Source organism: Grammomys surdaster, unplaced genomic scaffold (assembly GCF_004785775.1).
Source record: "Grammomys surdaster isolate TR1022 unplaced genomic scaffold, NIH_TR_1.0 125973, whole genome shotgun sequence".
In the NCBI taxonomy this organism is placed as follows: domain Eukaryota; kingdom Metazoa; phylum Chordata; class Mammalia; order Rodentia; family Muridae; genus Grammomys; species Grammomys surdaster.
The window spans coordinates 930,937-943,274 of record NW_021620790.1 but is presented as its reverse complement, the minus strand read 5'-3'; positions in this window follow the sequence as shown (position 1 = coordinate 943,274).

Below are 12,338 nucleotides of genomic sequence, written 5' to 3'. Positions count from 1 at the left end.
CTCAGAAGATGGAATGGAAATGGTTGAAAAAAAATTTAAATGCTTGTTATCCTTGGTTGTCAGGAAATAGCAAACTCAAAGTATTTTGATATTTCATTTCATTCCAGTCAATGACTGAAATGAAAAATAAATGATGACAAATGCTGAATTCTGGCATGGACATGGGAGAAGAGGAGCATTTATTGTTGGTAAGAGAGCAAAGTCACGCAGCAAGTATGGAAACCTGTGTGGAGCTTTATCAATGATCTAGCTGTAATCTGTTAACTTTATACCCAAAGGACTCTGAGATATCTGCTCACCCATGGTCATTACTGCTTTATTTCTAATAGCCAGCAAATGGAAATAGCCTGTATGTCTACCAACTGATGAATAGACAAAAATGTGGAATATTTACACAACTGAATATTATTCATCCATTAAGTTAAACAAAATAATAATAGATAAAGGGATGAAGCTAGAACCTATTTTAACTGAGATATATAAGACACAGAATAGGGCTGGCAAGACATGCCCGCTTGTATGATAGTGATATAACATTATGGCATCAACCAACTACTTCCTGATTGGTAGTAAGACCCCCTCCTCAGTGTAAAACTCATACATGACACTATTGGTGGGCCAAGAACACACAGACACTTTAAATCATAAATTGGTAGTTCTTTATTTTCAAGCAAATAATTACCATATAAGAACACCAAAGTCTTAAATATGTTTCATTAAATTAAAACCTAGACATAGAAAATTCGACAGTTCCGGCACATTCAGATATCATTTCTAAGAGCTGAACATCAAGGTGCATACTTACACTAGATTAGAAGAATACACTGCAGGAGTAGGAGAGACAGATCAGGGGATAGAAAGTACAGAAATTATTACTTTAGCACACATTCCCTCTGCCCATGTAAAACTTAGGAGTGAGATCTGTGGATGTAGCAGTGGTGGAGGAACAAAGATTGATGACCATCTAGGCTACCCAAAAGGGTAAGTTCTGTATTCAGTGACAGATACTGTAGCTAGAAATAGATGCAGAGCAATAGAGAAGGATATCTCAAGTCAACCTCCAGCCTCCAAATGTACAAGCACAGAGGAGCACATAATATCTGCATGTACACACACACACACACACACACACACACACACACATATTCATTCATGTAGAAGCAACAAAAATTTCCTTCTGTTTTTCTTGTCATCTTCAAGACAAGAATAGAAGAACTGAATAATCCCAAGGTATCAAATGATGTTTCCATAGTCGTTTGCTCTAAAGATGCTTGGAATGAACTGAAATGAGTTGGTTCTTGAAACCAGACACACTGTTTTCTTTTTTTGTTTTGTTTTGTTTTGGGGGTTTTATTGGCAGCTATTGCACAGGGTCTCTGACTACAGACCATCTCAAACTGTCTCTGGTCAATAACTCTAGCTCCTTGGTGGTATTTTCTGCCAATGCATCAAGACTTAAGCCCAGGATGAGAGATTGAAATCTATAAATATTGCAAGTTATCCCTACTTACAAAACAAAATAAATATTCACTTATCTATCTAGCACTTTTGATGTGAGAAATGTTTTCAGAAACATGCTGTAATCACCACCCTATGGATTACTCTTACATAAATCTGTTTCTCTTTTATTATTATTTGTTCTTTGAAAATTTTACACTTGTATAGAATGTGTCTTTTGACAATACTCTTTTCTCTCTCATCTCCCTCCATCACCATTTCTTCCCTACTTCATACCATACATTTATATTTATTCATTCAGCCCACTGATTCCAATTAGTGACAGTCCAACACAAAGATGAGTGTGAAGTCATTTACTAAGTTATTGGCAACCTACCAGTAGCCATATTCCTAAAGAAAAGTGGCTCTCACTCCCAAAGCAAGTATCAACTGTCAAAAGCTCCTCAGAATTGTAGAGTTTGCAGCCATTTCTACTCCTTCTATAAGTTTTCACTGATTTATGTTGTGACCCCAGGTCACATGTATAGCCATGTCAGTCATGCTCAGAGAATAGCATTATACAGCACTCCTCTTCATCCTCTGGCTCTTACATTCTTTCACATATACACCCCTTTCAGAGATGTTCCCTATGCCTTAGATACAGCAGGAAGATTTGAATAGAAATGTTGTCTGTGGAGTTCATTCAGAGATTTGTTTATAATGTCTACCAGTAGTGCTACAGCCATCAGTATCAACATGTATCTGTCTTCTTAACCTCCAAGTTTACCTGACCTCACTTCTCTTTCTGCCTCTGAGCTCTTCTCTGATCATTTTCTTGAAATAATTTGCATGTACATACACTCCAATTGTACAGCACAAATTAACATTACTTGCAATGAGACAAATATTTTGTTCTTTCCAAGTAGTTTGTTGAAACCTCAATCTTCACTGTGATGACATTTACAGATGGACCTCTGGGACAAAGGTGATTAAGGCCTCCTGATGGAGTTAGCACCCTTTGAAAGGACATCCAAAGGAATGTTTTATATTTCTTGCTCATTTGCCTAAGTGAGATAAGTGGTCTGTCATTTGGATCCAAGTCAGTAAGTAACTTGATTTTGTCATCTTCATCCTCCACAACAAGGAGATGGAAATGTCTGCTTAGTGAATCTCCTGTCCTCAGGTGTCTTGCTATAGCAATATAATTTACATGGTTGCAGTACATATGAGCCCTAGTCTCTTATGCTTTCTTCCTATGGTGTTAGCTTTTCTTCCTGGAGAGAATATGGTGCTGTCAGTAAACTGCTTGCCATAAAAACATGAGGATATATGTTTGAGTCTCAGGATCATGTAAAATGTATGGCATGGGTGGGACACATTTCAAACATGAGTGCTTGAAATTGGAGTTGGCATTCATCTGCATCCTTGGTGCTCAGTGTCAGGATTAGCACACTTCTCAAATACTGGTCCTCAGAGTGGGAGCTGGCACATACCTACAGCCTTGGTTTTCAGAATGAGGTTGGCATACATCTGAAACCCTGGAGCTCTAGATGAGCAGTGGCCCACACCTGCAATCCTAGTGCTGAAAGAAGGAGAAACCAGGGAGCCTGCAGCTTCATGGACAGCTAGTTTTGCCAGTAAGTTTAGTGATTCACCGATATCTCAAAAAATTTCAAGGAAAGAGATTGAGAAAGCTACTTGACACCAGCCTCTGTCTTCTACATACACATGTACATAAGTGCATAGAGCCAAACACATACTACACATACACCACACCAGTTATTTTAAGGAAATATGATTATGAAGCTTTGTAGGTCCTATAAGTTGGCATATTCTGTAATCTTAACCCAGACATGACTGGTGATTGATCATCACCAAAAAGAAAATTGAGTGAGACGAAAATCCCATTTGATGTTATGTAAGCAATGAGTCTTACCTGGTTGGTTTAAACTATGACCACATAAAACCTTTCTCCAGACTCTTCTCAGAGATTTAAATTGACACCAGCTGTCAGGAAGAGCCAATCTCAGAGAGTGAATAACAGGTCATGATGTAAGAAGAAGCAGAGAACAGTAGAGAAGCCTCTCTTTTGTGTTATTAAAAAGTTAGCTCATTGAATTTGGTTTGGCCAGAACTTGAGCTGAGAATATCCGCTAAACCTCAAAATCAAATGTCAGTCTATCAAAAACAATTTTGACTTTGCACCATTTAGTTGTTAAGGAGACTCAATACGGATGCAGTTAAATCAACAGTTTCTCCCAACTGCCTCCTTTTCCCCAGTACAACTATAAAGGGAATCCCATGTACTACATTTCTCTGAGACCAGATTATAGGAGTGTGTATGTCTTAAGTTTCCACTGCTATGTCATAGTTATGTAGTAGTGCACAGGCGTTCTTTCTGTCAGTAACTCTGTTATTCTTTTACCCAATAGCAAGAACTCTTTAAAATCCTTAGTGTTTTTGCTTGCCATTGCCTTTACAGAATTATATTGTTAAGATTTAGTAAAGATGTAGCTGAGAGTGGTTAACTTTTGATAATCTAAGGATTCCTTGAAGGCTGGGATATAATTCAGTTGCCAAAGTACTCACCAAGAATGCATAGAATCCTGGATCTCTCTTGGGTGGTAAAACACATAAGGCCAGTGGCTCACAGCTATAATCCTAGCACTCAGGAAAGGGTGGTGGGGCAGATGGAAAACAAGTTCTAGATCATTTTTGGATCAGTGTGTCCAGGGCAAGCCTCAACTAGAGATGCTGTAAAGCAAATATAGAAACATTTTTTCTTTTTCTTCTTTTTTTGATATTTTATTTACATTTCAGATGTTATCCCTTACCCCATTCCCCCCCACCCACCCAGGAACCCCCTATCCCATTCCCCCCTCCTCATGCTTCTATGAGGATGTGCCCCCACCTACCCCACCCCACTCCCACCTCCCAACCCTCGAATTCCCCACACACAGCGTTCAGCCTTCATGGGACCAAGGATCTCCTCTCCCACCTATACCTGACAGGGCCATCCTCCCTTGCATATACAGCTGGAGCCATGGGTCCTTCCCTAAGTGCTCCCAGGCTGCTGGTTTAGACACTGGGAGCTCTGGTTGGTTGGTATTGTTGCTCTCCTCATGGGGTCACAAACCCTTTCAGCTCCTTCAACTCCTCCATTGGGAACCACTTGATCAGTTCAATGATTAGCTGTGAGCATCTGCCTCTGAATATGTCAGACTCTGGCAGACCTCTAAGGAGACAGGTATACCAGGCTCCTGTCAGCATGCACTTCTTGGCATCCACATCAGCGTCTACCTTTGGTGACTGCACATGGGATGGATACCCAGGTGGAATGGTCTCCAGATGGCCCCTCCTTCAGTTTCTATCCTACACTTTGTCTCCATATTTGCTCCCTTGAGTATTTTGTTACTTCTTCTAAGGAGAACCGAAGTACCTCCACTTGGTCTTCATTCATCATGAGCTTTATGTGGTCTTTGAGTTGAATCTTGGGTATTTCAATCTTCTGGGCTAAAATCCAATAATCAGTGAGTGAATACCATGTGTGTTCTTTTGTGATTGAGTTACCTCACTCAGGTTGATATTTTCTAGTTCCATCCATTTACCTAAGAATTTCTCAAATTCATTGTTTTTAATAGCTGAGTAGTTATTGTGTAAATGTACCACATTTTTTTTGTATCTATTCCTCTGCTGAAGGACATCTGGGTTCTTTCAAGCTTCTGGATATTATAAATAAAGCTGATATGAACATAATGGAGAATATGTCCTTGTTAAATGTTAGAGCGTCTTCTGGGTATATGCTCAGGAGAGGTATAGCTGAATCCTCAGGTAATGATATGTCCAATTTTCTGAGGAACCGCCAGATTGATTTCCAGAGTGGTTGCACCATCTTGCAATCGCACCAACAATGGAGACGTGTTCCTCTTTCTCCACATCCTCACCAGCATCTACTATCACCTGAGTTTTTAATCTTAGCCATTCTGACTGCTGTGAGGTGGAATCTCAGGGTTGTTTTGATTTGCATTTTCCTGATGACTAAGGATGCTGAACATATCTTTATGTGCTTCTCGGCCATTCACATTTCTTCAGTTGAGAATTCTTTGTCTATCTCAATACCCCATTTTTTAATAGGGTTATTTGGTTGTCTGGAGTCTAATTTCTTGAGTTCTTTGTATATATTGGATATTAGCCCACTATAGGATGTGGGATTGGTAAAAATATTTTCCCAATCTCTTGGTTGCCGTTTTGTCCTATTGACTGTGTCCTTTGCCTTACAGAAACTTTGCAATTTTATGAATTCCCATTTCCCAATTCTTAATCTTAGAGCATAAGCCATTGGTCTTCTGTTCAGGAACTTTTCCCCTGTGTCTAGGTATTCGAGGGTCTTCCCCACCTTCTCTTCTATTAGTGTTAGTGTATCTGGTTTTATGTGGAGGTTCTTTATCCGCTTGTATTTGAGCTTTGTACAAGGAGATAAGAATGGATTGATTTTCATTTTTCTACATGTTGTCCTCCAGTTGAAACACCACCATTTGTTGAAAATGCTGTCCTTTTTCCTCTGGATGGTTTTGGCTCCATTGTCAAAGATCAAATGACCATAGGTGTGTGGGTTCATTTCTGGGTCTTCAATTCTATTCCAATGATCTTCCTGCCTGTCTCTGTACCAATACCATACAGTTTTTAATCACTATTGCTCTGTTGTACAGCTTGAGTTCAGGGATGGTGATTTCTCCAGAAGTACTTTTATAGTTGGGAATATTTTTCACTATCCTGTTTTTTTTGTTGTTGTTATTCCAAATGACTTTGAGAATTTCTCTTTCTAACACTGTGAAGAATTGAGTTGGTATTTTATTAGGGATTGCCTTGAATCTGTAGATTGCTTTTGGCAAGATGCCATTTTTATTATATTAGTCCTGCAAATCCATGAGCATGGGAGATCTTTCCATTTTTTGAGATCTTCTTCGATTTCTTTCTTCAGAGACTTGAAGTTCTTGTCATACAGGTCTTTCACTTGCTTGGTTAGATTCACACCCAGGTATTTTATATTATTTGTGACTATTGTGAATGGTGTCATTTCACTAATATCTTTTTTAGTCTGTTTATATTTCATGTAGAATAAGGCTACTGATTTGTTTGAGTTGATTTTATAACCAGCCACTTTGCTGAAGTTGTTTTTCAGGTTTAGGAGTTCTCTGGTGAAAGTTCTGGGGTCACTTATGTATACTATCATATCATCTGCAAAAAGTGATATTTTGACTTCTTCCTTTCCTATTTGTATCCCTTTGACTTCTTTCTGTTGTCTAATTGTTCTAGCTACGAATTCCAGTACTATATTGAACAGGTAGGGAGAGAGTGGGCAGCATTTTCTAGTCCCTGATCTTAGTGGAATTACTTCAAGTTTCTTTCCATTTAGTTTAATGTTGGCTACTGGTTTGCTGTAAATTGTTTTTACTATGTTTAGGTATGGGCCTTGAATTCCTGAACTTTCCAAGACTTTTTATCATGAAGGGATGTTGAATTATGTCAAATGCTTTCTCAGCATCTAGTGAGAGGATCATGTGATTTTTTCTTTGAGTTTATTTATATAGTGGACTACATTGATGGATTTCCGAATATTGAACCATCCCTGCATTCCTGAAATAAAGCACTTGATCATGATGGATGATTGTTTTGATGTGTTCTTGGATTAGGTTTGCCAGAATTTTATTGAGTATTTTTGCATCAATATTCATAAGGGAGATTGGTCTGAAGTTCTCTTTCTTTGTTGGGTCTTTGTGAGGTTTAGATATGAGTGTGATTGTACCATCATAGAACGAATTGGGTAGTGTTCCTTTGGTTTCTATTTTGTAGAATAGTTTGAAAAGAATTGGTATTAGGTCTTCCTTGAAGGTCTGATATAATTCTGCACTAAAAATTTCTCGTCCCCTGCTTTTTTTGGTGGGGAGACTTTTAATGACTGCTGTTATTTCTTTAGGGGTTATGGGACTGTTTAAATGGTTTATCTGCTCTTGATTTAACTTTGGTGCCTGGTATCTGTCTAGAAAATTGTCCATTTTATCCAGATTTTCTAGTTTTGTTGCATATAGGCCTTTGTAGTAGGATCTGATGATTTTTTTTAATTTCCTCAGTTTCTGTTGTTATGTCTCTTTTTCAGTTCTGATTTTATTAATTTGGATAGTGTCTCTGTGCTCTCTGGTTAATCTGGCTAAGGGTTTATCTATCATGTCGAGTTTCTCAAAGAACCAACTCCTGGTTTTGTTGATATTTTATATAGTTCTTTCTGTTTCTACTTGGTTAATTTCAGCCCTGATTTTGATTATTTCCTGGTGTCTATGCCTCTTGAGTGTATTTGCTTATTTTTGTTCTAGAGCTTTCAGGTGTGGTGTCAAGTTGTTAATGTTTGCTTCCTCCAATTTCTTTTTATAGCCACTTAGAGCTATGAGGTTTCCTCTTAGCACTGCCTTCATAGAGTCCCACAAGTTTTGGTATGATGTGTCCTCATTTTCATCAAATTCTAAAAAGTCTTTAATTTCTTTATTTCTTCCTTGACCAAGTCATCATTGTGTAGAGAGTTGTTCAGTTTCCACATGCATGTGGGTTTTCCATTGTTTTTGTCAGTATTAAAGACCAGCCTTAGTCTGTGGTGATCTGATAGGATGCAAGGGATTATTTCAATCTTTTTGTATCTGTTGAGGCCTGTTTTGTGACAAATTATATGGTCTATTTTGGAGAAGGTACCAGGAGGTGCTGAGAAAAAGGCATATTCTTTTGTTTTAGGATGAAATGTTCTATAGATATCTGTTAAATCCACATGGTTCATAACTTCTGTTAATTTTCATGTGTCTCTGTTTAGTTTCTGTTTACATGATCTGTCCATTGCTGAGAGTTGGGTGTTAAAGCCCTCCATTATTATTATGTGAGGTGTAATGTGTGTTTTGAGCTTTAGTAAAGTTTTTGATGTATGTGGGTGCCCTTGCATTTGGAGCATAGATGTTCAGAATTGAGAGTTCATCTTGGTAGGTTTTTCCTTTGATGAGTATGAAGTGTCCTTCCTTATCTTTTATGATTACTTTTGGTTGAAAGTCGATTTTATTTGCTATTAGAATGGCTACTCCAGCTTGTTTCTTGGGACCATTTGCTTGGAAAATTGTTTTCCATCTTTTTACTCTGAGGTAGTGTCTGTCTTTGTCACTGAGGTATGTTTCTTGTATGCAGCAAAATTCTTGGTCCTGTTTATGTATCCATTCTGATAGTCTATGTGTTTTTATTGGAGAATTGAGTCCATTGATGTTAAGAGATATTAACAAAAAATGATTGTTGCTTCCTACTATTTGTGTTATTAGAGGTGGAATTATGTTTGTGTAGCTATCTTCTTTTAGGGTTGTTGGAAGATTACTTCCTTGCTTTTCCTAGGTTGTAGTTTCCTTCCTTGTGTTGGTGTTCTCTGTCAGTTACCCTTTGAAGTGCTGGGTTTGTGGGAAGATATTGTGCAAATTTGGTTCACCATGGAATATCTTGGTTTCTCCATCTATACTGATTGAGAGTTTTTCTGGGTATAGTAGTCTGAGCTGGCATTTGTATTCCCTTAGGCTCTGTATGATATCAGTCCAGGATCTTCTGGCTCTTATAGTCTCAGGTGAGAAGTCTGGTATAATTCTTACAGGTCTGCCTTTATTTGTTACTTGACCTTTTTCCCTTACTGCTTTTAGTATTTTTTGTTTTGTTTTGTGCATTTGATGTTTTGATTATTTGTGATGGTAGGAATTTCTTTTCTGGTCTAGTCTATTTGGCATTCTGTAGGCTTCTTGTATGTTTATGGGCATCTCATTCTTTAGGTTAGGGAAGTTTTCCTCTATAATTGTGTTGAAGATATTTACTGGCCCTTTAAGTTGGGAATCTTCACTTTTATCTATACCGATTATCCTTAGGTTTGGTCTTCTCATTCTGTCCTGGATTTCCTGGATATTGGGATTAGGAGCGTTTTGCATTTTGCATATTCTTTGACAGTTGTGTCAATGTTTTCCATGGTATCTTCTGCACATGGGATTCTCTATTTTATCTCTTGTATTCTGTTAGTGATGCTTGTGTCTATGACTCCTGATCTCTTTCCTACATTTTCTATCTCCAGGTTAGTCTCCTTCTGAGATTTCTTTATTGTTTCTATTTCCATTTTTAGATACTGGATAGTTTTGTTCAATTCCTTCACCTGTTTTGTTGTATTTTCTTGCAATTCTTTAAGGGATTTTTGTGTTTCCTCTTTCAGGGCTTATAGCTCTTTTCCTGTGTTCTCCTGTACTTCTTTAAGGGAGTTACTTGTGTCCTTCTTAAAATCCTCTATCATCATCATGAGAAGTGATTTTGATTCTGAATCCTGCTTTTCCTGAGTGATGGGGTGTCCAGGGCTTGCTATGGTGGGAGAACTGGGTTCTGATGATGCCAAGTAACTTTGGTTTCTGTTGTTTGTGTTCTTGTGCTTGCCTTTCACCATCAGGTTAATTCTAGTGTTACCTGTGCTCACTGTGTCTAACTGGAGTCTGTATTTCCAGTTTTCTTGCTTGTGTCAGAATTCCTCAGAGTCCAGATGTCTCTGTGACCATGTGATCCTAATCTCCTGGATGGAAGAACTCCTGGGACTCAGGCTGCCTCTGGGCTCCTGAAATCCTGCTGCTCTGAGTGCAGTGGTTCCTCTAGAATGATTCAGTATATGGTGTCTTCACAGAAGCACACCAGCTAGGTGTTCACTGGTCTGAGTGGAGTGACTCCTCTAGAATGACTCAGGGTATGTTGTCCACTGCTCTGCATGCAGCAGCTCCTCCACTGCTCTGAGTGCAGTGGCTCCTCTAGGATGGCTCAGGATAAGGTGTCTCCACAGGAGCAGACCAGCTAGGTGTCTGCCCCAGCCAAAAGGACCAGGTATGGGGTGAAAGGCAAGTAGTACTCCAGAGGGGCAGGGTTTGGGTGGCTGATGGTTCCTGAGCACCCCTGGCTCCCAGTTGTAACTCTGGGGCATAGGGTAGTGGGAGATGTTTCTTACCTGCTGCTCTGAGTCCAGTGACTCCTCTAGGATTGCTCAGGATAAGGTGTCTCCACCGGAGCAGACTAGCTAGGTGTCTGCCCCAGCCAAATGGGAAACAAATTTTTTTAACAGGATGAAACAGTACAAAATATCAATGGGAGTCACTACTAGTATTAGCTGAGGTGCTATGAATATGTAAAACATCTATTTAAGTGGTCAGTCCTTGATATAGTCATACATACATATGCACACAGATATGTTCTCTTATACTCAGAAACATACTTATAGATTGTAAAACTGCCATAGTATAGCAGAGTTGGATTCACTCTAGAGGCCACCAAGAATCACTCACAAGAATAGGTATGTCTACTCTCGTGTTTCCTGGTGTTTCTTCTTTTCTCTCTTAAAATATGTCCTTTTGAAATCATTACTGAGGTACCTCATTTAACCACTGTGGCCATGATCTGAGAAGTGCATTGCTAGCATTTACCACCATGCAATTTTAAAGTATGATGAAACAAAGGAAGACAACTGCAGTGTTAGTATGGGACATAAACCACAAGGTTTCCTATTTTTGGACTTGATCCACGTTTGGCTGGAGTGTCATAATGTATCATTTTACTGTTTCTTACATTTTGTGTGTCTCACATTTTGAAAGTATAAACTATATTTTATTCATCTGTTTTTCACCTTAGGGCAAAATACCAGATGAGATACAGGTTGTACACAAAAATCTTAAGTATAAAATGAACTCAGAAGCTGAGTTTTTTCAGAGATGTTAACTGCTACTGACCTTCTAAAGACAAGCGAATGAATGTGGGTTGATATTAAAACAGAATACGCAGAGAAGGAGAAAATAAGCTCTTATCTGTGCATAATTTCAAATTATTGGGGTGTGTGTGTGTGTGTGTGTGTGTTTGTGCATGTGTGCAAGTAGAAGCCCAGAAATCAATTTCCAGTGTCTTCCTCAAATACCTACTACCTTATTTGGGGGGGGGGTAGATGGGTCTTCCAATAAATCTAGAGCTCCCTAATTTGTCTCAACTTCATGATTCATGAGTTCCATGGATCCTGCTGACTCTACTTCCACTGTGCTTGTTTTACAGTTACAAGACCAGCAGGCCTGTCTTTTTATGTAGGTTCTGAGGATCACATTCAGATCCATTTGCTTGCATGCCAAGCCTTTTAACTACTAAGCCATTCTCCAGCCTCATGGTGCCAATCTGAATCACTAAGTCAATCATTCAATTCTGAAATTACAGAAAAGATTAAGAATGGACAATAGGAACGGGAATATATCCTTGGGTAACATATATTCAAACAATTAAATCTTTTAGAAAATGGCATTTTATTTTAAATTAATCCTTACCAAAAATGTCTTGACTAGAAAAAGTATTATCCTCAACTGACAGATGGGAACTCTGAAAGTCATGGAATGTAGGCTATAAATCATCTATATTGAAAGGGGTTATACTGGTATTCATGCTCAATTCCATCTCATAGAGGTTTGTTCATTGTTTCTGCAGTGTTGTACTGGCCTGTTGTGCTCAAGTCCAAAAGGTGCAAAGTATGTTGAGAGTTCTGAACCATACCATGGCAAGTATCATGCCCTTCCTACAATAAAGTGCTCAGGAACAAATGCAATTTGGGATCAGGTGTGAGGCATTTAGAGACCTACTTAGTGACCACTCACAACCTCCATTTATCTAATAGGCCAACTTAGGCGCCATGGTTACTAAATATAGGTTTTCTAGACATTTTTCTTGGCTCTAGCTCCAGGAACATATCACATCACCTTGTCTCTTGCCCATTTAATTCTTCATACATAAAGTACTTTGGCTACCTGCCCTTCAGAGAATGCAGGAGAGCAGACTTGAGACTG